Genomic DNA, 21,938 nt, shown 5'->3' with positions numbered 1-21,938 from the left:
GACAACCTGTTTACTTTTCCCCTTAATTTTGTCTATTACACAGTCTAGTGAGAGTAAGGCTTTTTAGGTGTTATCTATGAGGGCAGAGAGGCATAAATTCAAAAATAACCCACCCAGGTGAGGCAATTGAAAATTCAAATAAAAGAAAACTACCTTGTCTTCACTGAATACTAGTTAAATTTCTGCGCTTTCCCATCCGACTTCCAGAACACTCCTCAGAAATCTGGGATTCACCCGTTCATCAGTTCTCCAGTCCCAAGAATACTCTGGTCCAGTCAGGAAATCTCATGATTACATGGCACATGGAGGTGTTCCATTTACGTTCCTGGGTAGTCATTGAGTAATACTGCTGGTCTCAAGGGCAAGACCTGTCCTCCTTGTCTCAGAAAAACTGTAATAATTTTAAAAGTACAAAGATGAGGCCCTCTGTCACATACACACCATGAATGGGCTTGATGCCAACCCATTCACAACACTGCAGCAATGGTAGCCTTGGCCAGTCCTGGCTCAGTCCACTGTGACTCAAACAGCCTGACGTCCACAGGGCAGGACGAGTTTGTTCCCAAAGAGGGCAGTGCCATTAGTAGGCTCTAGAGACGTGTCCAAATCAAGATTTGGCTGGCTGTATAGATAGGTCTTGCATGGGGAGCATTGTTGAAATTTCCCACTGAGAATGAGTGTGGACATAGATGGGTGTTTGGGTGTGGATGGGCATATGATTTTGCTTCTTATCATGCCTCCCCTCATCTTCCACTATGCCTGTAGAATTTTGGTACCTAAGTATCAGGAGAGAATCCTCTGAGGCAATGTGGCCAGGAGACAAAATGACAAGGATTATATCAGATGAGTATGTTTTAAAATAACAAACATCTATTTTCTTAGCCCCTTTCCCTCACCTCTTGAAAGAAAAAAGAATCCTTATAATATGTGAAATCAAGTAAGACAAATTACACTGCTGACCATTTCTAGAAATGACCAACTACCTGAACTTAAGTCCCAAGAGGGCAGTTTATTTCTGTTCTCCTAGTCCCACCCATTACATGTGAAATGAGGGGATTGAGCTAGACCACCAAGGTTCCTTCTTGAGCAAAACCTATGACTATTTAAACCTAGTTTGACAGATTAAGAAACTGAGGCCACAGAAATTACAGAATCATAGGCTATTGAAGTTGGAAGGGACTTAAGATGTTAATTAGTCCAACCCATGGGTGGGTTACAGAAATCTTTTCTACAAGAAGGCTAGGTGGTTAAGGAGTAGTGGCTGGAGCATTGGACTTGGTGGCCATGTCTGGGGTCAGAGGGCCTGAGATTTTTTTCATTTTTTTTCTCAATTATACATACATGCAATTTTTAACATTCTTTAAATTTTTAAAATTATTTTGAGTTGCATATTCTCTCCCTCCTCCATCCTTGAGAAGGGAAGTGATTTGATGTAATTACATGTACAGTCATGTAAGGGTCTAAGATTCTTGAAGGATGGGCCAGCCAAATATAGGCTCTGCCAGGTGCTTCTCAAACTCAGTGTGTTCTAAACAGAACTGACCTTTCTACCTCAAACTCTGTCCTCTTCCAAGCTTCCCTATTATAATGGGATATACTGCCATCTTCTCAGTCATCTAGGCTTGCAACCTTTGACTTCCCTCTCATGCTCACTGCATATTCAGTCTGTTGCCAAGCCTTGTCATTTCTGTCTCTGTAACATCTCATCTCTATGCCCCTATCTCCCCATTCACTCAACTACCACCCTAGTACAGGTTCTAATCACCTCATTCCTAAACTGCTGCAATCACCTGACTGGCCTTCAAGTCTTTCCCTGAAGGTTCCCCACTACATGCTGGGCCATCTCCAGTCTTCCTGATCTATATCTGACCACAGGACCCTGATGGCTTCTGAGGTGAAGGTGAGGCTGGTGACCTTGCACAGCCCTCCCTCACTAAATCCAATTCACTTGCATGTCATGGCATCACCTCCCTGATGTCATGGTCCTCTTCGAGAACGAAGGACAAATGGCAACAATACTAGGTGTTATCTCTTAAGTGCAGGTCTGACCACGTTACAACTGTGCGCAGTGAACGGGTGTCTGCCAGTTCCAGGATCAGATGTAGAATCCTTTGGTATCTAATACTCTTCACAATATGGCCCCTTTCTTCCTTTTTAGTCTTCTTACACGTGTTTTCTGGCCTTCTAGCTGTCTTTGGCACCTTGGTACTGCCTGTCTCCCTGTGCCAGGAATGCTCTTCCTCCTCACTTCTGCCTCTGGGATCTTTTCAAGACAGTGCCAGTCCCACCTTCTGCAAAGGGCCTTTCCTGGTCCGGCTGTAGAGGAGATGGAAGATAATCCCAGAGAGAAAGCACCGTGTATATCTTGTATATGTGTGCTGTATCCTCAGTTAGAATGTAAACTCCCTGAAGCCAGCCACCACTTACTGAGGTCACATGGCACCTGCTAATCTGATTAATTAATGTTTATTGATTGACTGACTGTAGGCCCTATAATGTATGTCTGTCATCCAAGGACCAGCCTAGTCAAATTCTGATTCATCATCAAATTGGCTTCAGTGGGGGCAGCTCTGTTAACCATCCACCTCTACTAAGCTGTGTTGCAGCCTTGGAGGCTTGTATCAATTAAAGTCACAGGTGGTCAAAGTATTTAAATAAGTGGGAGCTAAGACTGGTGGGAGTCAAGAGGTTTAACCAGAATGAGCTTTGAAGGTAAACAACTTTTGTTTCAGGCAACATAAAAGCCAGGGCAAGAATATACAAGGCCTCTCCTTTAACTTTATCCTCTCCTCATGTTGGGGTCAGAGCATGAATTCTTAATCTTTTGAGTTATGGACCCTTTGGCAGTCTAGTAAAGCTCTTTTCTGGATAATATTTTAAAATGTACAAATTAAAGTATATAGGATTATGGGGAAAATCACTTATATTTTTAATAGTATCTTATTTTCCCTAATTACACATCGAAACAATTTTTAACCATCATTTTAAAAATTTTGAGTTACAAATTTTCTCCTTTCCTCCCTCTTTCCCCTCCCCCTCCTTAAAATGGTAAGCAAACCACATCACACCTTATCACATTGGCCAACGGGACAAAACAGGAAAATGATAAATGTTGGGGAAGATGTGGGAAAACTGGAACACTAATGTATTGTTGGTGGAGTTGTGAATTGAGCCAACCATTCTGGAGAGCAATTTGTAATTCTGCCTAATGGGCTATAAAACTGCATATCCTTTGATCCAGCAATACCATTTCTAGGTCTGTATCCAAAAGGATCATAAACATGGGAAAAGGACCCCCATGTACAAAAATATTTATAGCAGCTCTTTTTGTGGTGGCTAAGAATTGGAAACTGAGGGGATGCCCATCAATTGGGGAATGACTGAACAAGTTGTGGTATATGAATATAATGGAATACTATTGTTCCATAAGAAATGATGATCAGGTGGATTTCAGAAAAACCTGGAACTGATGCTGAGTGAGGTAAGCAGAGCCAGGAGAACATTGTACACGGTAACAGCAACACTGTTTGATGACCAACTTTAATAGACTTAGCTCTGCTCAGCAACGTAATGATGTAAGATGATTCCAAAAGACTCGTGATGAAAAATGCTATCCATATCCAGAGAAAGCATCATGGAGTCTGAATGAAGATCAAAGCATACCATTTTCTCTTTTTTATTTGTTGTTCTTTCTCATGGTTTTCCCCTTTAGTTCTGATTCTTCTTTACAACATGACTAATATCAAAATGTGTTTAATATGATCCTACATGTATAACCTATATCAGATTGCATATTGTCTTGGGGGGGAAAAGCAAGGCGGGGGGGGGAAATGTGGTTTTTTTTATTTTAATTTTAAATTTTTTTGTCTTTATTGATTTGTTTACTTTTAGTTTACAAGATTCAGTTCCACAACACCTTGAGTTTCAAATTTTCTCCTCTTCTCTCTCCTCTCCCCACCATGGCAGCATGCAATCAAGTATAAAGGATCTGCAAGTATTTTCACATTAGACATTAGTCAGGTTATAAAGAAGGATTGTAACAGATGGAATGAACAATGGGAAAGAAGAAATAAAAACAAACAAGAAAAAGAATGAGAGCAGGTAATTTGCTTCAATCTGCATTCAAACTCTGTTCTTTCTCTGAATGTAGACATCTCTATCATGAGTCTTTCAGAGTTGTCTTATAACCCTGCATTGCTGAGAAGAGTCAGGGGGAAAAATTTAGAACTCAGAACCTTATAAAAGTGAATGTTGAAAACTAAAAATAAATAGTTTGTTAAAAAGGTAAGTAATCTGATATATGTTACATATGTGCAAGCATATACACTTATTTCCATATTAGTCATGTTGTGAGAAAAGTTTGGATTGAAAGAGCTGCCCTTGAGGATCTAGAGGGCCGCATGTGGCCTGAAGGGCCCCAGGTTCCCCACTCCTGGATCAGTGTGTTGCTGAGAAGAGCTAAGATTCATAGTTGATCATCGTATAGTGTTGCTGTTACTGTGTGCAATATTCTCTTGGTTTTGCTCGTTTCACTTTGCATCAGTTCATGTAAGCCTTTCCAGGGGAAAGCACTTATATTTCAATAAAAAATATATATATATATATTTTCTCATCCCTGTATGTACAGAGATCCCTTAGGGCTCTGGGGAGCCTGAGTTAAGAAGTTCTAAATTAGAATATCTCCTTGAATTTGGAAGCAGAAGGCATGACTTCAAATCCAACCTCTCTCATTTACTTCTTGCATGATCTTGGGCAACTCTCTTTACCTCCCCTGGCTTTTGTTTCTGTAATATGAGGGCATAGACCATATCATCAAGTTCTCTTCTTGTTCTAAAGCTATGACCCCTTTTCTACGACTGCTCTGTTGACAGGGTTCTCAACTGTTCCCAACTACTCCCGTTTCCCCGGGCAACTGAGATCATAAAAGTAAGTGGCAAAGACCCCATGTATTCCAGCTTTTCCAGGGGTCACTTGTGTGCCCTGATACCCAGGCCCACATGCTCTGGAGGCAGTGCTGCATAATGTCCACCAGATGGCGCCAGCATCCCCTAGACTCCAGCTGGAAAAACCAGGGGCTGGGGCTTCTCTGAACCTGGATGGGGTCCAGGCTTTAAGAACTGCCCTTAGAGACTTGTCCCTGGTCATGAGGCAGGAGAACTGCTCTGATGGCATCATTTAACTTAGGAGGCGGGGCAGGGAGAAGGAGAGGAGGAGCTGGGGAACAGGGTGGGAGGGAGGTGGCATCTGGGGCAAGGTGATGCAGGGTGAATGGGAGGTAAGTGAGGCTGGGGGGACAGAGGCTCAGTTGACCCCAGTATATATATGGCTGTAGGGACAGAGGAAAGAGCAGTGTCATGGAAACAGCAGCCAGCCAGCCACCAGCAGTGGATGAGAAGGGAATGTGAATAACTACATTCCCAGCCTTTACTGATGGAGATTTGCTTCCTTGCAGCTTAGCAACTAGGGGTGGGGGTGAGGAGCTCCCACTCTGCTCTGCAGTGATCCCAGGGAAATCCAGCCTAGCCGTGAGTCTTCCCTTCCCACCCCATCCCTGGGGTTCACGGTTGTAGCAGCAATAGAGTTAATATACATCGAGAGCTAGAAGCCACCTTGTCCAGTCTCCTGAGATTCAGTCTTTTTTCTGTCTAGCCTAAGGATCTGGATTAGTGCAGAGCTCCTCAGAGCACTTGGGAGTCCCTGAAGACTGTGCTGGTCTAAAAGAGGTTGGGAGGGTGCAGGTGTAAGATGGTTTGCCTGACTCTGTTAACTGATACAGGAGAAGGGGGACAAATATTGGAAAAAGCCATTCAAAGACTGCAGACCAGAGAGACAAAGAGATTGGCACATCATACAGGGTATGGAGCTAGGAGGTTGAGGGGGATTTGACTGGGTTCAGTTTGTCAGAGATGGAGCTCCAAGTGAAGGGTGGGTGATTCAGGAACACACTGAAGGAGGACCAAGATAGTCAGCATCATCCCCATAGGAAGTGGAGTTTTATCTGGGAGCAGCAGTTGGGGTCTTAAGGAGAGAAAAGAAGACCTAGTTAGGCCAGCACTAATGGGCTGGGGGGAGAAGGAGAGGGCTCAAATTCCAAGACTCAGAGAGAAGGCAGAGAAGCTAAGAATAATTTTGGGAGAAGCCTCAGCGATTGGCTGTGAGGGCCCTAGGACACCTTGCTAGGGTGAGAGTCGCAGATTATTAGGGAAGGATGAGCTCAGGGAAGGCAGACAAGAGGGAAGAGGGAGAGGAAAAGGGAGGTAGTAGGACTGAGCAGAGTCCAGGAGGCTGGAGAAGAACTGAAGCTGCATGTTGGAATCTCCCCTCCAAATGGGAGATTTTTGGAGGTGCTCCAGGGAGGGGTGCTTGTAGTCAGGCCACCTTTCCATTGCTGGAGGAGACACCAAGCAATCCTGAGTGAATGAGGGGGGCATTCCTGAGAAAGGTCAGACACCTGGCTTTTAATTTCACCTCTGCCCTCCAGCTTTCTTGGTTTTGTGCATCCCTTCTGTCCATCTGATCATCCCCTCTCACCTTAGTTCATTCGGTCTGTGTGTACTCCTTGTCCCTGGCTCTCTGCCCTTTGTGACCACCCCCACCCCATTGCTGGCTCTACAGGAATCCCTTTCTGGGCCAGTCAGGCGGATAACCCAGGGCTGACAGGCATCCGGGCAAGAGTACCTCTAGGCCAAGCCATGGGTGAGGTCATAGGGCTGGGCACTCAGTGTCAGCCAGACTCCCCTCCCCCCACTGGATTCTCTCCCCTGCTCTGCCTTTTTGCCCAAGATCCTTCAGGCCTCCCTCATGGCTCTAATTCCCCACCCAAAGTCACTGGGTCCTTCCAGTGTCTCAAAGGGGAAAACCAAATTTCAGTGGAATGATTACTGGGAGAGGGAAAAAGGAAGTATCTGGGCTGCTTCCAGAGCCCTCCTCAACTCACTCTTAACTGAGACCCCCAACGCACTATTAGATGATTCACTTGATGCTGGGAAGGGGTTGCTTTTGTTTCTCATCAGCAGGTGTTCTCAGCCACCAGGTCATAGGCTATGGAGGGAGCAGTGGGGAGGAGAGAGACTGGAGCAGAGAGTGGCTTCTGACTCCATGGACAGGGATACTTCAAGCATCTCAGGTCCTAGAGCCTGTCTACCTATTTTCCAAGAAACCCTGCTCAGATCTCCCTATCCATAGCCCAGAGACTCTCCTCTGGGGACACTGAGGTCCTTGTTAGAGAAGTCCAATCATAACAGAACAGACTTAGACCTTCTAGGAGCAGCAGGGAATGAGGGGTACAGTTCTCAATCTATCCTCCAGAGAATCTGAGGCTGGAATTTGCTTCTTAATCCCTCTCCTACTCCCTTCCCCCAACCAGCTTCACCCTGGGTATGTAGGCTGGCTGTAAGTGGGGGAACTAGGTTGGAATAAGGTTGTCCCCTTTCCTTGGCAGAAAATGAATTCCATACACCTCCTTCCCTTTCAAGAAGGACAGATACCCTGGATTTATCTCAAATACAGAGGACTGGGAGTGGGTAAAAGGTACACCTCAGAGGGTACCAGACTCAGGTTTTTCTCCCAACTACTCCTGACTCTCCAACTCTGCTCCCAGCTACATCACTAAAGAATCACCTGTAGGGTTCTCTTTCCTCCTCCTTTCCACTCCAACTGATAGTGCCTATATTCCCAGCATGCAAGCTAGGTCCCTTTGACAGTGCTCCAGTTTGGCCACCCCTAATAAATTTTCTTCCCCCTCATCCTGACCCAAACCACTTCCCCCTCTCCTCTCACTCTTTCTTTCTTAGTATCTGCTTTGTCTTTGTCCCTTCACTCTCAACTCAGAGACATGACGTCACTTTCCTCCCAGCTGCAGCCCAGTCTGAGAAGGAAGACGTGGAGAATCCCTCAGTTGTCTTTATGAAAGGGCTGGGACCCAGAACTTCTCACTAAGGTTAGCTAAGGCCCATTTTCAGAATGCCCAGGTCTTGACATCTCAATGTCAATGGTTGATTCCAATTCATAAAACTTACATATGTAGCCTGTTCACCTGTAGCCTGAGGTACGGTAGCATTTCTTGTGGGTATTTCAATGAACATTTTCCAAATTCCCCCAGCCCATCGCCTCTGGTGATGCTCTTAGCATGTATCCAGCAGTATTGGGCACATAGCAAGAGCTTGATAAATGTTTATTGTGAATGATTGGGAGCCTCTTCCTTCTGTGGGTTCCTTGGACAGTAGCCACACCAATGGTTATGGACTTTGGGGCCCAGGTGGGGAATTGGAGCAAAAGACAGAAGACAGAATGCTGCTGTACGATTTTACAGGCTATTCAATGAAACCCAATGACTCTGGAGCCAGGAGAGACCTGGGGATGGTGGTGGTGAATTCCTGAGCTTATTAGATGCTTTTACAATGGACTAGTCTTTAATTTTCCTCAGCTTCCGTTTCCTTATCTGTAACAAGGAATAATAATGTCTGTAGTACCTACCTCCCAGAGCATCAAAGGAGATAAGGGACAGTTGTAACCTTTAAAGTGCTTTTTAGCCAGTCTACTCTGCCCCAGTATCCCGTGATATCCCTCCCTCACACTCCTATTAGGTCTGCCCAGGGAATGGGGTCAGTTGTAGTGACTCATTTGGAAGGTTCTTCTCTGGCAGCCCTGGGACAGAGATGACTCCTATGACCGTCATCGATGCCTCGGTCACTCTTGGCAGTCCCCTCTCACAGGTGGGATGGCTGAGACTACCCCGGGTGAGTGAGGCTTGCCGCTTAATAATCCTCTCGTTTCTGTAATAAGGGCATCACGTCTCAGAGGAGAGCTGGGACGGAAGCTTTGGTCAGAAGACAGAAATTCTTGAGAGGTTTTCCTCCCCACTGGGAACAGCAGGGAGGTGAGAGGCCCTACAGAAGGAGCCTCCTTCTGATAGCTTTTCATCCACAGCTGGGGATAGGAGGGGATGGTTTTCTTTCCCTACACACTGACTAGCTTTGGTGATGGTAACATAAATCCTGGGCTACTCCCACAATGTTTCTTCACCACCCTCCCCCCCAGACTTGGGGGCTCCTTATCTATAGCTTCCTCTGTCCACCTAGTTCACCATCCTTGGGGGGAAATGCAGATGTCTTATAGTCAAGAAGAGAACAAGCCCAGGTCAGAGGTCCCCATCTTGTCTTTACTGACTAAGGAGAACCGAGCTGATTGGCTAAGCTAGTCCTTAGCATAGCTGCCATCTTTAAGATAACAGAAATTCTAGAAAATCGGAGGACAGTAGATTTAGAAGTAGGAAGAACCTAAGAGGTCATCCAGTCCACCCTTCCCATATTACAGATGAAGTAACTGAGGTCATGTCCAAGGTGGTGGTGGTGGGTGTTGCTGTTCTCCAACTTCTTCATTCATTTTGGAGGATCAGTGACATCACAGATGATGTTTGAATTGAGCATGAATTGGATTTAAGTAAGGCAGAGTTGCAGTTGTCCACCTCTCTTCTAAGGTCATTGAAGTCCAGTGGCAGGACAAAAGTCAAGACAAATGATGATGGCCCAGGATGTAGTGGATGACTTCGGTGTCTTTGATGCCTGACATCAAAGGGCTCCCCAGTCTAAGGGCTCCCCATGTCTGCTTCAACCACCTTCATGGCCATTGGAACAAATTGTTCACATCTGCCTGTTCTGCCGGGGAAGTCTTCATATGCTTGGGGTAGACACCCCCTTAACTCACCAGCAGGTTTTGCCCTAGACCTGATTTAGCCCATCTGCCAAGATGATTTACCAGGGTATGGCTGCTTGGAATGCTACAGCTTCTTGGAGCCACAGGTGAGAATTGGGTGAATCAGGTGGGCACCAAAGGTGGATGAGCAGCCCTGAAAAGGTGCTAGTCCTTCCTGAACACCCTATACACCCCTTGCGTGTATGTCCAAGGTCACCCAGGTAGTAAGTGGCATCGTCAGGATTCATCTCCAAACCTATCATTCTTTTCGTTAGTTTGTCTTTTTATGTCTTTGAGCAGGAAGAGGCCCAAAAGAGCTCCTACAAATACTATTTTCTCCATCAGCCCGGTCCACTGCCTTTGGATAACTTAGGGCTGACAGGCATCTGGGAAAGAGTCTTTTTAGGCAAAGCCATGGTGAGGTCAACATCTATGGTATGGATGATCATGAGACATCCAAAAGGGACAGGATTAGATAAGGGTCATAGGGGATGATTTTCCTTCTTGGAGAAGATAGACCGGCCAAACTATTTTCCCTTAGGTCCCAGTAAATTTAAGACAATTTCTGGAAATCTTGTTGTTTGTTGTTGTTCATGACCCTATTTGGGGTTTTCTTGGCAAAGATACTAAAGTGGTTTGCCATTTCCTTCTTCAGCTTGTTTTATAGATGAGGAAACTGAGGCAAACAGGGTTAAGTGACTTGCCCAGGGTCAGACAGCTACTGAGTGTCTGAGACTGTATTTGAACTCAGGTCTTCCTGACTCCAGGTCCAGCATTTTATCTACAGAGCCATCTAGCTTCCTCAGCTTCTATATCACCCCATAGAAACTTCAAAATATGCAAAGGGGTTCTTCAGCAAATATGGGAAATATATAAAGAACTCAAAATTGTCCATTGGTGATTGATGAAATTCTACCCATTTCTGGCAGTTCCCATTTTCCCCACAGGGTCCTAGAGTCCTGTGTATTCAATTCCACCTCGTGGTTAGGACTCCCCTTAGAGGCAATTGACCTGGTAATAAAATCCCAATATTCTGTTGAAGAGTTCTTTCCACAGCATGCCACACTAATTTGTATTGCTATCCTGCAGTTTAGAATGTGAGCTCCTCGAGGGCAGGGACCAAGTTATTGCCTTTCTTTGTATCCTGAAATGCTTAGCACATAGCCTACCATATAGTAAGAACAACAAATTCATGTTGATTAATTGAACTCCCTGTGAAAGAAAAACACACTTTGGAACTGGGTAGACAGCCAACTAAATTCCTGTCATATCTATGCTCTCTGAAAAAAAAATTGATGTAATATTTAAGAGCAAAGCCAAGGTGCTTTCCTCCCCCATGTTATGGCTATAATCTCTTATTGCTCCTCCAGCTAAATGGTGGGCATGGGTAATTGTTTTCTCTTTCCAATAGATATTATACTTAGGAAATTTCCCTTTCCTAGACAGAAGGTTGGATCTCCAAATTCTTGAACTTGGAGTTGTTTAAGAAGCAAACCCCATATGGGAGAAGATATGGGAGAGAGCAGATTGGAGGAGGGGATATCCAGTGGGATCGCTATTTTGGGGTTGGTGGGTAGGGGGAAAAACGGGGAGAAAATTTGTAACTCAAAATCTTGCGGAAATGAATGATGTAAACTAGAAGTTAATAAAGCATTTGATAGAAAAAACAAAAGAAACAAACCCCAAAGGCTGCTCAAGAAATTTCCTGCCCTGTAAAATCTCCTCCTCTAACTGGGAAACTGGGGTATAAGAATGGCAATGTTCATGAACTGCACTCTGGGGCCACATAGGCAAACATATGTGGTTCCTATGTACTTCTCCAGATCACTCCTGCCATATCTTGGTCCAGGAAAGTCCCCTCTTAGGCTTCATGCTCAAAAAAGGAAAGAGAAAGTCGAAAGTGGGCAGGAATTCCCCACTTTAGCCCTGTGGGCTTGGGCAAACACATATAGCTCCCATGTGCAGCCAATAATGTGCCATAGTAAGGTAACACAATTCTCCCCTCCCCCAACTTGCTGCTCTCTTACCAAAAGAAAGACAGAAGGAAAAAGGTGAAGACAAAAGATTGAACACATTGACCAGTTCACTTTCAGAGATCAGTACGTCACAATTGGTAACTTTTCCCAAGAAAGCCCATGTTCTCAGGGGTTCAAGCCAATCGATTCATTTTGGGAGCAGCCTTAGTCATTGAAACCCATCCCCTAGGAGGTAAAAAGGTGGAATCCAAACCAGGCAATTCAACTGCAATTACTGAGCTGTTACCAGATCTCTTTTATTCTCCTCCCAGGATCCCTTTGACTATTACCCTGACTTCTCCCACTCCAACTGCTACTAGAATATTTCTCCCATAAAAATGCATGATGCTTGAGGGCAGGGGCTATTTCCTTTCAGCCTTTCTTTGTATCCTCAGCACTTAGCATAATGTCTAATTTGCAGCAAGAGATTAATAAATGCTTGTTCACTGGTTAGTACTCACATGCTGCTGAAAATGGAGGAAGGTATATAACTGTACGGATTGGGTTAATTAAAGATTCATGTTATCCAACCTCAATGGAGCCTTCACAGTGGCAAGGTGATCCTTTTATTATTTTCTATTCTTTCTTACTCCTCAAATCTCCCTTTCCCCTTCTCTTTCAGCTAAGGATTTGGACTCTAAATTTACTGAGAAAATTGAGACCATTCAATGTGAACTCCCTCTTCACCTCTTCATCTCAGAATTCTTTGACACCATCTTCCACCTTCTCTTTGTGAAGGCTTACCTTTATCCTTGATCAGATTTACTCCTGTTTCCTCCTATAGATTGCAACCTCAGTCATTCTCTCTCTCTCTCTCTCTCTCTCTCTCTCTCTCTCTCTCTCTCTCTCTCTCTCTCTCTCTCTCTCTCTCTCTCTCTCTCTCTCTCTCTCTCTCTCTCTCCCTCCCTCCCCTTGCCTTCAAGTTCTTCCTTTCTGATTCCTTCCCTACTGCCTTCACGTTCTCCTTCATCCTTAAAAAGAAAACTACTAGATGCTACCATTCCCCTAAGCTATATCTTTCATTCTTTCTTAGTCAGATCCCTAGAAAAAGTTGTCTACCTTCAATGCTTCTACTTCCTCTCTTCTTTCTCATTCTTTAGCCCTTTGCTATCTGACTTTTGACCTCTTGATTTGACTGAAACTTATCTCTTCAAAGTTATTAAAGATTTCTTAATTGTCAGATCTGATGGCCATTTCACAGTCCTAGTCCTTCTTGATCTACGTGCTGCATTTGACAATAGACTACCTTTTCCTTCTGGACACCCTCTTCTCTCTGGGTTTTCATAACACCCTGGTTCTTCTACCTGTCAGACTCTTTTCTGGTCTTTGCTGGTTCAACATCCATATCATGTCCACCAACTATGAGAGCTCCCTAAGACTCTGAACTAGGCTCTCCACTCTTCTCTATATATACTCACTTTCTTGGTGACTTTATCAGTTCTTATAGGCTTAGCTATTTTCTCTGTGCCCACGATTCCCAGACTTATGCATTCAGTTGCAGAACTTCATTCCCAGATCACCAGTTGGACATTTCAAATTGGACATCCTGGGGACATCTCAAGATCAACAGAACTTATTATCTTTCCCTTTAAACTCTCCCCTATTACTGTTGAAAACATTACTATTTTCCCAGTTTCCCAGGTTTGTAACCTTGATATTATCCCCAATTTTTACTTTCCTTCCTTTTAAAAAAAATCTTCACTTGACCTTTTTAGCTCATCTAACTATGTACTCATCTCTTTTCTTCCCTTCCCTGCTTAAGGTCTTTTTTTTTTTTTCTTTTTGGAGGGCAATTGGGGTTAAGTAACTTGCCCAAGGTCCCACGGTTAGTAAATGTTAAGTGTTTGAGGCTGGATTTGAACTCAGATCATCCTGACTCAAGGGCTGGTGCTCTGTTCACTGCGCCACCTAGCCACCCCCTGCTTAAGGTCTTGAAAAAATTTCCTGGACCTCAAGTCTCCATATCTTTGTTGCCTACTCTTTGCTCAATCTCTGGCAGTGTGATTTTTTGCTGCAACTGCTCTACTAAACTGTTCTCTCTCTAAGCAGGGTTCTTCACCTGTGGTCCATGGACTACACACACACACACACACACACACACACTACATTTATATACATATACATATGTATGTATGTATATAGCTGCATTTCAATGTGATTGGTTTCTTTTGTAATCCTACGGATTTTATTTTATGCATTGCAAGACATTAGTCTAAGAATGGGAGGGGGAAAACTAGGTGGTGTAGTGGATAGAGCACTAGCTTTGGAGTCAGGAGGACATGAGAGCTCCAATCTGACCTCAGACACTTGACACTTTTGCCTGGGGGGGGGGAAGAAAAGAATGGGGGGGGGCCGTCCTTAGGCTTCACAAAATTGCCAAGGGGATACATGATGTGGCTAGATGGCACAGAGGATAAAGTACTGGACCTGGAGTCAGGAAGACCTAAGTTCAAAATTGGCCTCAGATACTTACTAGTTGTGTGACCTTGGGCAAGTCACTTAACCTTTGTTTGTTTCAGTTTTCTCATCTGTAAAATGGGGATAATAATAGCAATTACCTTCCAAGGTTGTTGTAAGGATTGAATGATAATACTTGTAAAGTGCTTAGCACTGTTCTTGACATAAACTTCATCGAGGTTTATACCCTTCCTTCCTTCTTACCCATGAAACAAAAAAGACAATCAATTATCAAATCAATGCATCCAATAGTCTTTTACTAGTTTCCATACTCCTCAAACTTTCTGCAGTTATTTGTATCTTACTAGATTCCCCATTTCCTTGGCTTCAGAAACACCGTGTTTTTCTGATTCTCTTATTCTCTCTCTATCCATTTTTGTCTCCTTTACTGGTTCCTCATTCTCTTCTTGATGCCCTAACTACCCAAGGATCTGTCCTTGATTCTTTCTTCTTTTTTCTTGGCAACTTCCTTCTTTTCTTTGGCTCTCCTCCTCCCCTGCCCCACCTTGTTTTTCTGCCTCTTTTGGTGTTTTGTCTCCCTCTTTAGACTGTAAACTCATTGAGGACAGGAATTATCTTTCTTTTTATTTTGTATCCTCAGCACTTAGCATACTACCTGACATGTCACAGGCACTTAATGTTTATTGACTGCCACCTCTATGTAGATGACTCTAAAAAATATATGTCTCTAGTCACACATCTTTTCTGAACTCCAGACATGAATCTTATATTTCATAAGGGAAATTTGTTGCTACCTCAGACTCATTAAGTTAAGAAAGGAACATCAATAGTCATAAGAAAAATGAAAGTCATATGAAAGATCAAGTCATATAAAATGCTCTAAATCACTAGTAATTAGAGAAATGTAAATTAAAACAACTCTGAGGTACCACCTTATGCCCATCAGATTTACTAGCATAACAGAAAAGGATAATGACAAATGCTGGAGGAGAGGTGGAAAAGTAGGGACACCAATACATTGTTGGTGGAGCTGTGAATTGCTCGAACCATTCAGGAGAACGATTTGGAACTATGCCCAAAGGGCTATAAAACTGGATATTCTTTAACACAACTATACCACTACTAGGTCTGTATCCCAAAGAGATTAAAGAAAAAGGAAAAGGATCTGTACAAAAATATTTATGGCATCTCTTTTTGTGGTGGCAAAAAATTGGAAACTCAGGAAATGACCATTAATTGGGGAATGATTAAGTGGTGGAATATGATTGTGATGGAATACTGTTGTGCTGTAAGAAATGATGAAAGGGATGGTTTCAGAAAACACTGGGAAGACTTATGTGAACTGATGCAAAGTGAAGTGACAAGATTATACACAGTGACAGTAATATTGTAACAATAATCAACTGTGAAAGACTTAGGTACTCCCATTAATACAGTGATCCAAGGTATTTCCAAAGAACTCGTGATGAAAAATGCTATCCACCTCCAGAGAGAACTGATGTACTCTGAGTGCAAATTAAAGCTTTTTTCCCCCCACAACATAAAATGTGGAAAGATATTTTGCATATGACTTAATATATATAATGGGTATCATAGTTCTTCCCTTCTCAATAGGGGAAGCAAATTAAAACAAAATAAATGAGCCAATGTGGTACAGTGAATAGAGTACTGGACCTGGAGTCAGGAAGACCTAAGTTCATCAAATCCAATCTCATACTCTTACCAGCTGTATGACCACAGACAATTCACTTAACCTCTCTTTACCTCAATTTTCTCATCTGTAAAATGGGGATAATAATAGCACCTATTTCACAGGGTTGTTGTGAGAATAAAATGATGTAATATTTGTAAAGTGCTTTTCAAACCTTAAAGCTCTATATTAATGATTGCTGTTGTTGTTTTGTTGTCTCTTGCCCTAAAACAGCTTTTTCTTTTAACTGCACTATTTCTGTCTGTGGCACCATCACTGCTTTACTTCTCAAACCCTGGAGTTGTATCTTTTACCCTTTCCTCTTTCTGATCTCGTATAGCCAATTAGTGGCCAAATTCTACTAATTCCACCTGTGCAACATCTCTTACAATGTTTGTGGTCCCTATTCTCCATTGTCCCTACCACCACCAGAGAGGCAGCTATAGTGTAGTAGCAAAAGTCCTGGATTTGGAATACCAACCTTCTATATATTTCCTGTGTAGCCTTGGGCGAGTTATTTAACTTCTGTCTGCTTCAATTTGCTCATTTGTAAAATGAAAGATTGGCCCTGATGATCTTCAAGGTTTTTGCCAGTCCTAAATCTTATGATCCTAGTACAAGACCACCCACCTGGGTTATTGCAATGATTTCCTCATGGATCTTTCAACTTTTAACGTCATTTCTTTCCAAAGCATCCTTTACATTGTAGCCAGAATAATCTTTTTTCCCCTCTTATTTTTCCTTCCTTCTTTCCTTCCTTCCTTCCTTCCTTCCTTCCTTCCTTCCTTCCTTCTCATTATGAAAAGGACTAGCCACACCCTCTCTCTCTCTCTCTCTCTCTCTCTCTCTCTCTCTCTCTCTCTCTCTCTCTCTCTCTCTCTCTTTTTCTTTTTCCTTTTACTTTACAACATTCTGTTCCACAATCCCTTGAGTTCCAAATTTTCTCCCCCTCCGTCTCCTCCCCACTTCCCTCCCATGGTGACATGCAATCTGATATAGGTTCTACAAATACCTTTACATTAAACATTAGTCAAGCTGTAAAGAAGAATTATAAGCAATGGAATATACAAGAAAGAAGGAATAAAACAAAACAAAAAAGAGAGAGAGCAAGTAGTTTGCTTCAATCTGCATTTAGACTCCATAATTCTTTCTCTGGGTGTGGCTAGTCCTTTTCATAATGAATCCTGGTTCTGCTCTCCTTACTCAGCATCAGTTTATATAAGTCTCTCCAGGTTATTATGAAGTCCATCTGCTTCTCATTTCTTACAGCACAATAGTATTCCACTACATCCAGATCAATCTTTTTAAGAAAAGTTTTATCTTTTTTTACATCACCATAATTTCTCTCAGTATCCTTCCTCCTCCTCCCAGAAAGTGATCCAATGTAACAATATTTTTAGAAGAAGAGGAAGAGTCATTCCCCAATTGATAAATGTTATGAACAGGCAATTTTTTGGTTAAGTCAAAACAATATATAGCCATATGAAAAAATGCTCTAAATTATTATTGATTAGAGAAATGCAAATTAAAACAACTTCAAGATATCATCTTACACCTATCATATTGGCCAAAACAATAGATATCTTTCAATTGGTTAGTGGCTAAACAAGTTGTAGTATATGATTGTGACAGAATAGTACTGTGATATGAGAAATTATGAACTAGTTGATTTTAGAAAAAACATGGAAAGACTTGAACCTATGAAGGAAGATGCTATCTATTAACAGAGAAAGAACTGACAAATAGAAATATATATAGTATTTATATTATATGTGTATATATAGATATATGTGTATATGTGTAGATATTTGTGTTTAAATGTAACCTCTTATGTAGGGTGGAGAGGGAGGGAGAAAAAATTTAAAAATGCACAGCAGAGAACAAAAGAAAACTTAGAAGGAAGCACTGGAAAGCAGGGTAGCTTTGAAAACAATGGGTAGTATTTGTTACATAGTTTTTTTTAAAGTAAACAGTATGAAATAGAAATTTATTGTTTTACATTGAGTACTCTATGGTCTTCTGTGTACATGGAAATGTTCTTTTTTCTCATTTTCTACTTAAGTTTAAAATTAATTTAAAATTTTAAAAAGAGGGAAAAGAGCAAATGAGTAAAATATATCAATACTTAGAAAAAGTTTGAAAACATGTACAATATACTATATTCATGGACCTCCCACCTTTTTAAATGGGAAGGGTAGGGGCAGTGTCTTTTCATCTCTCATTTTAGCCATAATTGTTCTGTATACAGTAATTTCACAACATCTCTCTTGATGGTTTTATCATTGCTGTTCTTTCCATTTACATTGTTGTAGTCATTTTTATATTATTTTCTTAGTTTACTTCATTCTGTATCGGATCATGTAAATCTTTCCATGCTTCTCTATATTCATCACATTTGTCATTTCTTACAGATCAGTAATAATCTATTGCATTTACTTATCTCATATTGATGTCCATTCCTCATTTGATTGACATCTACTTTGTTTCCAATTCTTTGCTACCCAAAAAAGTGCTTTTATAAATACAGAAAAAAAAATTCTTCTACATATATTATGTCAATATTATGCTCTAAAATCATCTATGGCTACCTATGGCCTACTCTGCCTGGCATTCAAGGTCTTCCATAATCTGATACCTCCTCATTTTTCTAGCCCTTTTCTCATGTTGTTTTCCTTCACATACACTGCCAAATTGTTCTACTTTTTGTTCCCTCAACACATAAATCTCTCCTGCCTCCAAGCCTTTTCCTTTCATCATTTTCTATGCCTGGAATTTCCTTCCTTCTGTTCTTTGACTATTGATCCTACTCAACCTATGAAGTCCAACTCAAATGTCCTATCTTCTAGAAGTCTTTCTCTTCAGTACCCTGTCCAGTAACGACTTTTATCCTTCATAATTCACAGGGTACTTTTGTTTTGTAAACTCTAATGAACTTACCCTGTAAATCTTATAGTTATCTGTGTTGATGTTTTGTTTACCTACTATGGAATGTAAGTTTCTTGAGGACAACACCTGTGTCCTAAATTTTGCAGCTAAACAAACTCTGCATCTTTTCCCAGAGTGTAGCAAAGTGCTCAGAACATAGTAGGAACTTAGTAAAAATTTGCTGAATTGTATAAAATGTGATATTTGTAAAGTGTGTATATATGTATGTATATAGATAACTTTATTTCAATATAATTTTTCGTTTATAATCCTATTTTATATTATGCATTAAAAACATTATTCTGAGAAGAGGTCTCATAGACTTTAATAGATTGACTAAGGGCTTGGTCTCTGAAATAAAAAGAACCTCAATATAGTTCAACTCCATTATTTTACGGATGAGCAAACTGAGTCTCAAAGAAATTGTGACTTGTCCAGTGTTAAATAGCAAGTTAGTAGCAGAATAGGATTAGAATTTAGCTTTCTAGACTGCTTTTGAATCACAGCTATTCACCCTGGGCCATAGGTGTGCTGTATATTGGAGATGGAAACTCTAGCTTTGGGGGAGGAGCAAAGGGGGGATGGAGATGCCTGCTATTTTAAGTGTCTCTGTGTGTGTATGCATGGGGGGAGGGGGATGTTGTTTAAATTAAAATGCTTTGGTATTTCAAATCCTATTGAATTTATTTATTTTTGTCTTTCTAGTTTAAGTAAAAGTGTTTAGCAAAGAAAAATCTCTAAGAAGGATTCAAGGAAAATGTTCCCAAGCAAGCTGAAAAATGCCCTCAGATATTTAAGGAGAAGGTCAGGAAATAAGTCCTGATGTCAATTGCAACAATCACCCAAGCAGACCTTCTAGGGCTCAGGGACCCACAATAGAAAGTATGGTTCTTTAGGAGGCAGGGCAAGGAATTTTCTGGGGAAAGTGGAGAAAGTGGCTGGAGAGAGACCCTTTTGTGAAACTTTGCTTAGGGGCTTTGAATGTAAATTTATGGCATTAAATCCTGGAATGAAATGGGTTTTTAAAAATACCTTTGAGTGCCTAACTTTGTTCCTTCAACACTACTAAAAAACTCCGCCAATGGCTTGAGTTTATGTAATGTTAGGCAGTTTACAAAGCACTTACTTTGCAATGGTACTGTGACATAAGTGGTAATAAGAGGTGACATTTATATGGTACTTTAAAGTTTAGACAACTCTTTATAAACTTATATCATCTCATTTGATCCTTATAACTGCTCTGTAAAGTAGATCATGTTGGCATCATTATCCCTGCTTTACAGAAAAAGAAACTGAGACTCAAAGAGTCAAAATGATTTAACCAGAGTTACAAAACTAAAAAGTGGGCTGCCTGATTTGATTTTCTTTTTTTTTACATTAATAGGGGAAGGGAGACCTGGAAGGGAATGAGTCCCGTGGTGCAAGATTTACCCCTCACTTGGGATAGCCCCAGAACTAATTTCACCCCTAGCCCCCTAGCAAGAATTTGGAACAAAGTAGGTAGTTCCTTCCTTCCTTCCTTCCTTCCTTCCTTCCTTCCTTCCTTCCTTCCTTCCTTCCTTCCTTCCTTCCTTCCTTCCTTCCTTCCTTCCTTCCTTCCTTCCTTCCTTCCTTCCTTCCTTCCTTCTTTCCTTCCCCTTCTCTTTGTCTCTGTTTCTCCTTTTCTCTGTGTGTTTCTCTGTCTCTGTTTGTCTTCCTAATAGTCTGTCTGTCCGTTTGTCTCTGTGTCTGCCTGCCTACATGTCTCTTTCCCCAGTTGGGTCTCCCTAACTCGTCAACCTTCACCCTTAATTGAATCTTCCCTTGCAACCAACAAATACGGTTAAACAAAGCAAATCAACACTTGGTGAGGAGAGCTTTTGCAGCCTCTTACACTGCTCAGAGAGCTGACTGGCATAAAAGCCCAACTCAGGGAGAAGATGTTTTAAGGGAGCTCACGGGTAATGGATCTTTACTTTCATTGCAGAGTGGGATTTCCCAGGGTTTGCTGCCTCTTTATGAATGGGCTGTGTTTGACGTGTGTGACTCGAACGGTTGCTAGGGTTGTGTTTTTGAGAGGGTGTGTGTGTGTGTGTGTGTGTGTGTGTGTGTGTGTGTCCGTGACAGGATGTGTGTGATTGTGTGTTGAAATAGACCCTAAACACAGCCTGCAACTGCATTTGTGTATGGCTGATTGCATAACGCGTGGCCATGAGTGTGAGGGCGACTTGTGTATTTGTGAGCTGTGTATAGGACTGAGTGATAATACTGACTGAGTGTATGTGGTTCTGTGCGTGTGTTGGGCTCCACAGTGGCAGCTGATGTGGTGGGTGAGGGGAGAGGGAGGAGAAGGGGACGGAGGAGAGAGAGAGAGGGAGGGAGAGAGGGAGGTAGAAGGGGAGGGAAAAATCATCAGAGAGAGACAGAGACCGAGACCCAGAGCGGGGAGGTTTTGCTGGAGCCGGAGGCTCAGAGCCAGGAGGCGGAGCCCGTGGGAAGCGAGAGCCAGCGGAGACTCAGGAGCTGGGCACGGTGAGAGCCGGCTCTGGGACTCGGCTGGGGCTGAGGGATGCGGGGCTCCGGGAGCCGCGGATGGGAGATGACCGTGTGCAGGAGATTGGGTGATGGGGAAGGACCAGGAGGACTCCAGGGGTTGGGGAAAGCTGGGGGATTCGCGATACGAATCTGGATACACGGGGCGGTGGGCAAGGGGGGGGGGCAGAGATTGTGTGTGTGTGTGTGTTTGTTTGTGTGTGTGTGTGTGTGTGTGTGTGTGGTGTAGGGAGATGTCTCAAGGGCAGACCCTCCGGCAGTCTTTCCTCCCCATTCATTACCTCCTTCTTCCTTTCATTACCGAAGATGAGGGTAGCCAAGGCGGGCGGGGAGGTGGAGCGGGTGGCGGGGGAGAAGGGGCTCAACCTTTCTAGCCTTTTTCAAGCTGGGCTGGACCAAGGAAGGTCTGTTTCCTCCCCTTCTGAGAGGGTACTTTCAGATGAGACACCCCAGGGGAAACCCAGTGGAATCCGGCTGAGTGGGAGTGGAAAGGGGGTAGATGAGCGCATCCCTGGTCTTGTCTTGGGGGAGTGTATATGCATGTGTGTGCGCGTGCTTGTTGGTAGGACTGGGCTGGATTGTGGGTTGTGTGTATGTGAGGGGGTGTGAGTGAAGGCATAGGTGTTACTAGTGTGGGGGCATGTTGAGTGAAGGAGTTGGGGGGG

General features: G+C 42.7%; 1 protein-coding gene across 1 annotated transcript in view; it reads right to left on the bottom strand.

The window, feature by feature from the left end:
• Positions 1–3,304, bottom strand: part of CALU (calumenin) — a 229,850-nt gene extending 226,546 nt beyond the window's left edge. The window contains exon 1 of the mRNA XM_069087174.1: positions 3,295–3,304. The gene's annotated coding sequence lies outside the window, so the exon portion shown is untranslated. The remainder of the gene's footprint in view (positions 1–3,294) is intronic.
• Between the last annotated feature and the right edge of the window lie 18,634 nt (positions 3,305–21,938).

The sequence above is a fragment of the Petaurus breviceps genome, unplaced genomic scaffold (assembly GCF_028583685.1).
Source record: "Petaurus breviceps papuanus isolate PSGF00001 unplaced genomic scaffold, PetGlider_PUasm1.0 181, whole genome shotgun sequence".
Taxonomy (NCBI): Eukaryota; Metazoa; Chordata; class Mammalia; order Diprotodontia; family Petauridae; genus Petaurus; species Petaurus breviceps.
The sequence above is the reverse complement of the archived record's forward strand: the minus strand, read 5'-3'. Positions and strand labels throughout refer to the sequence as shown.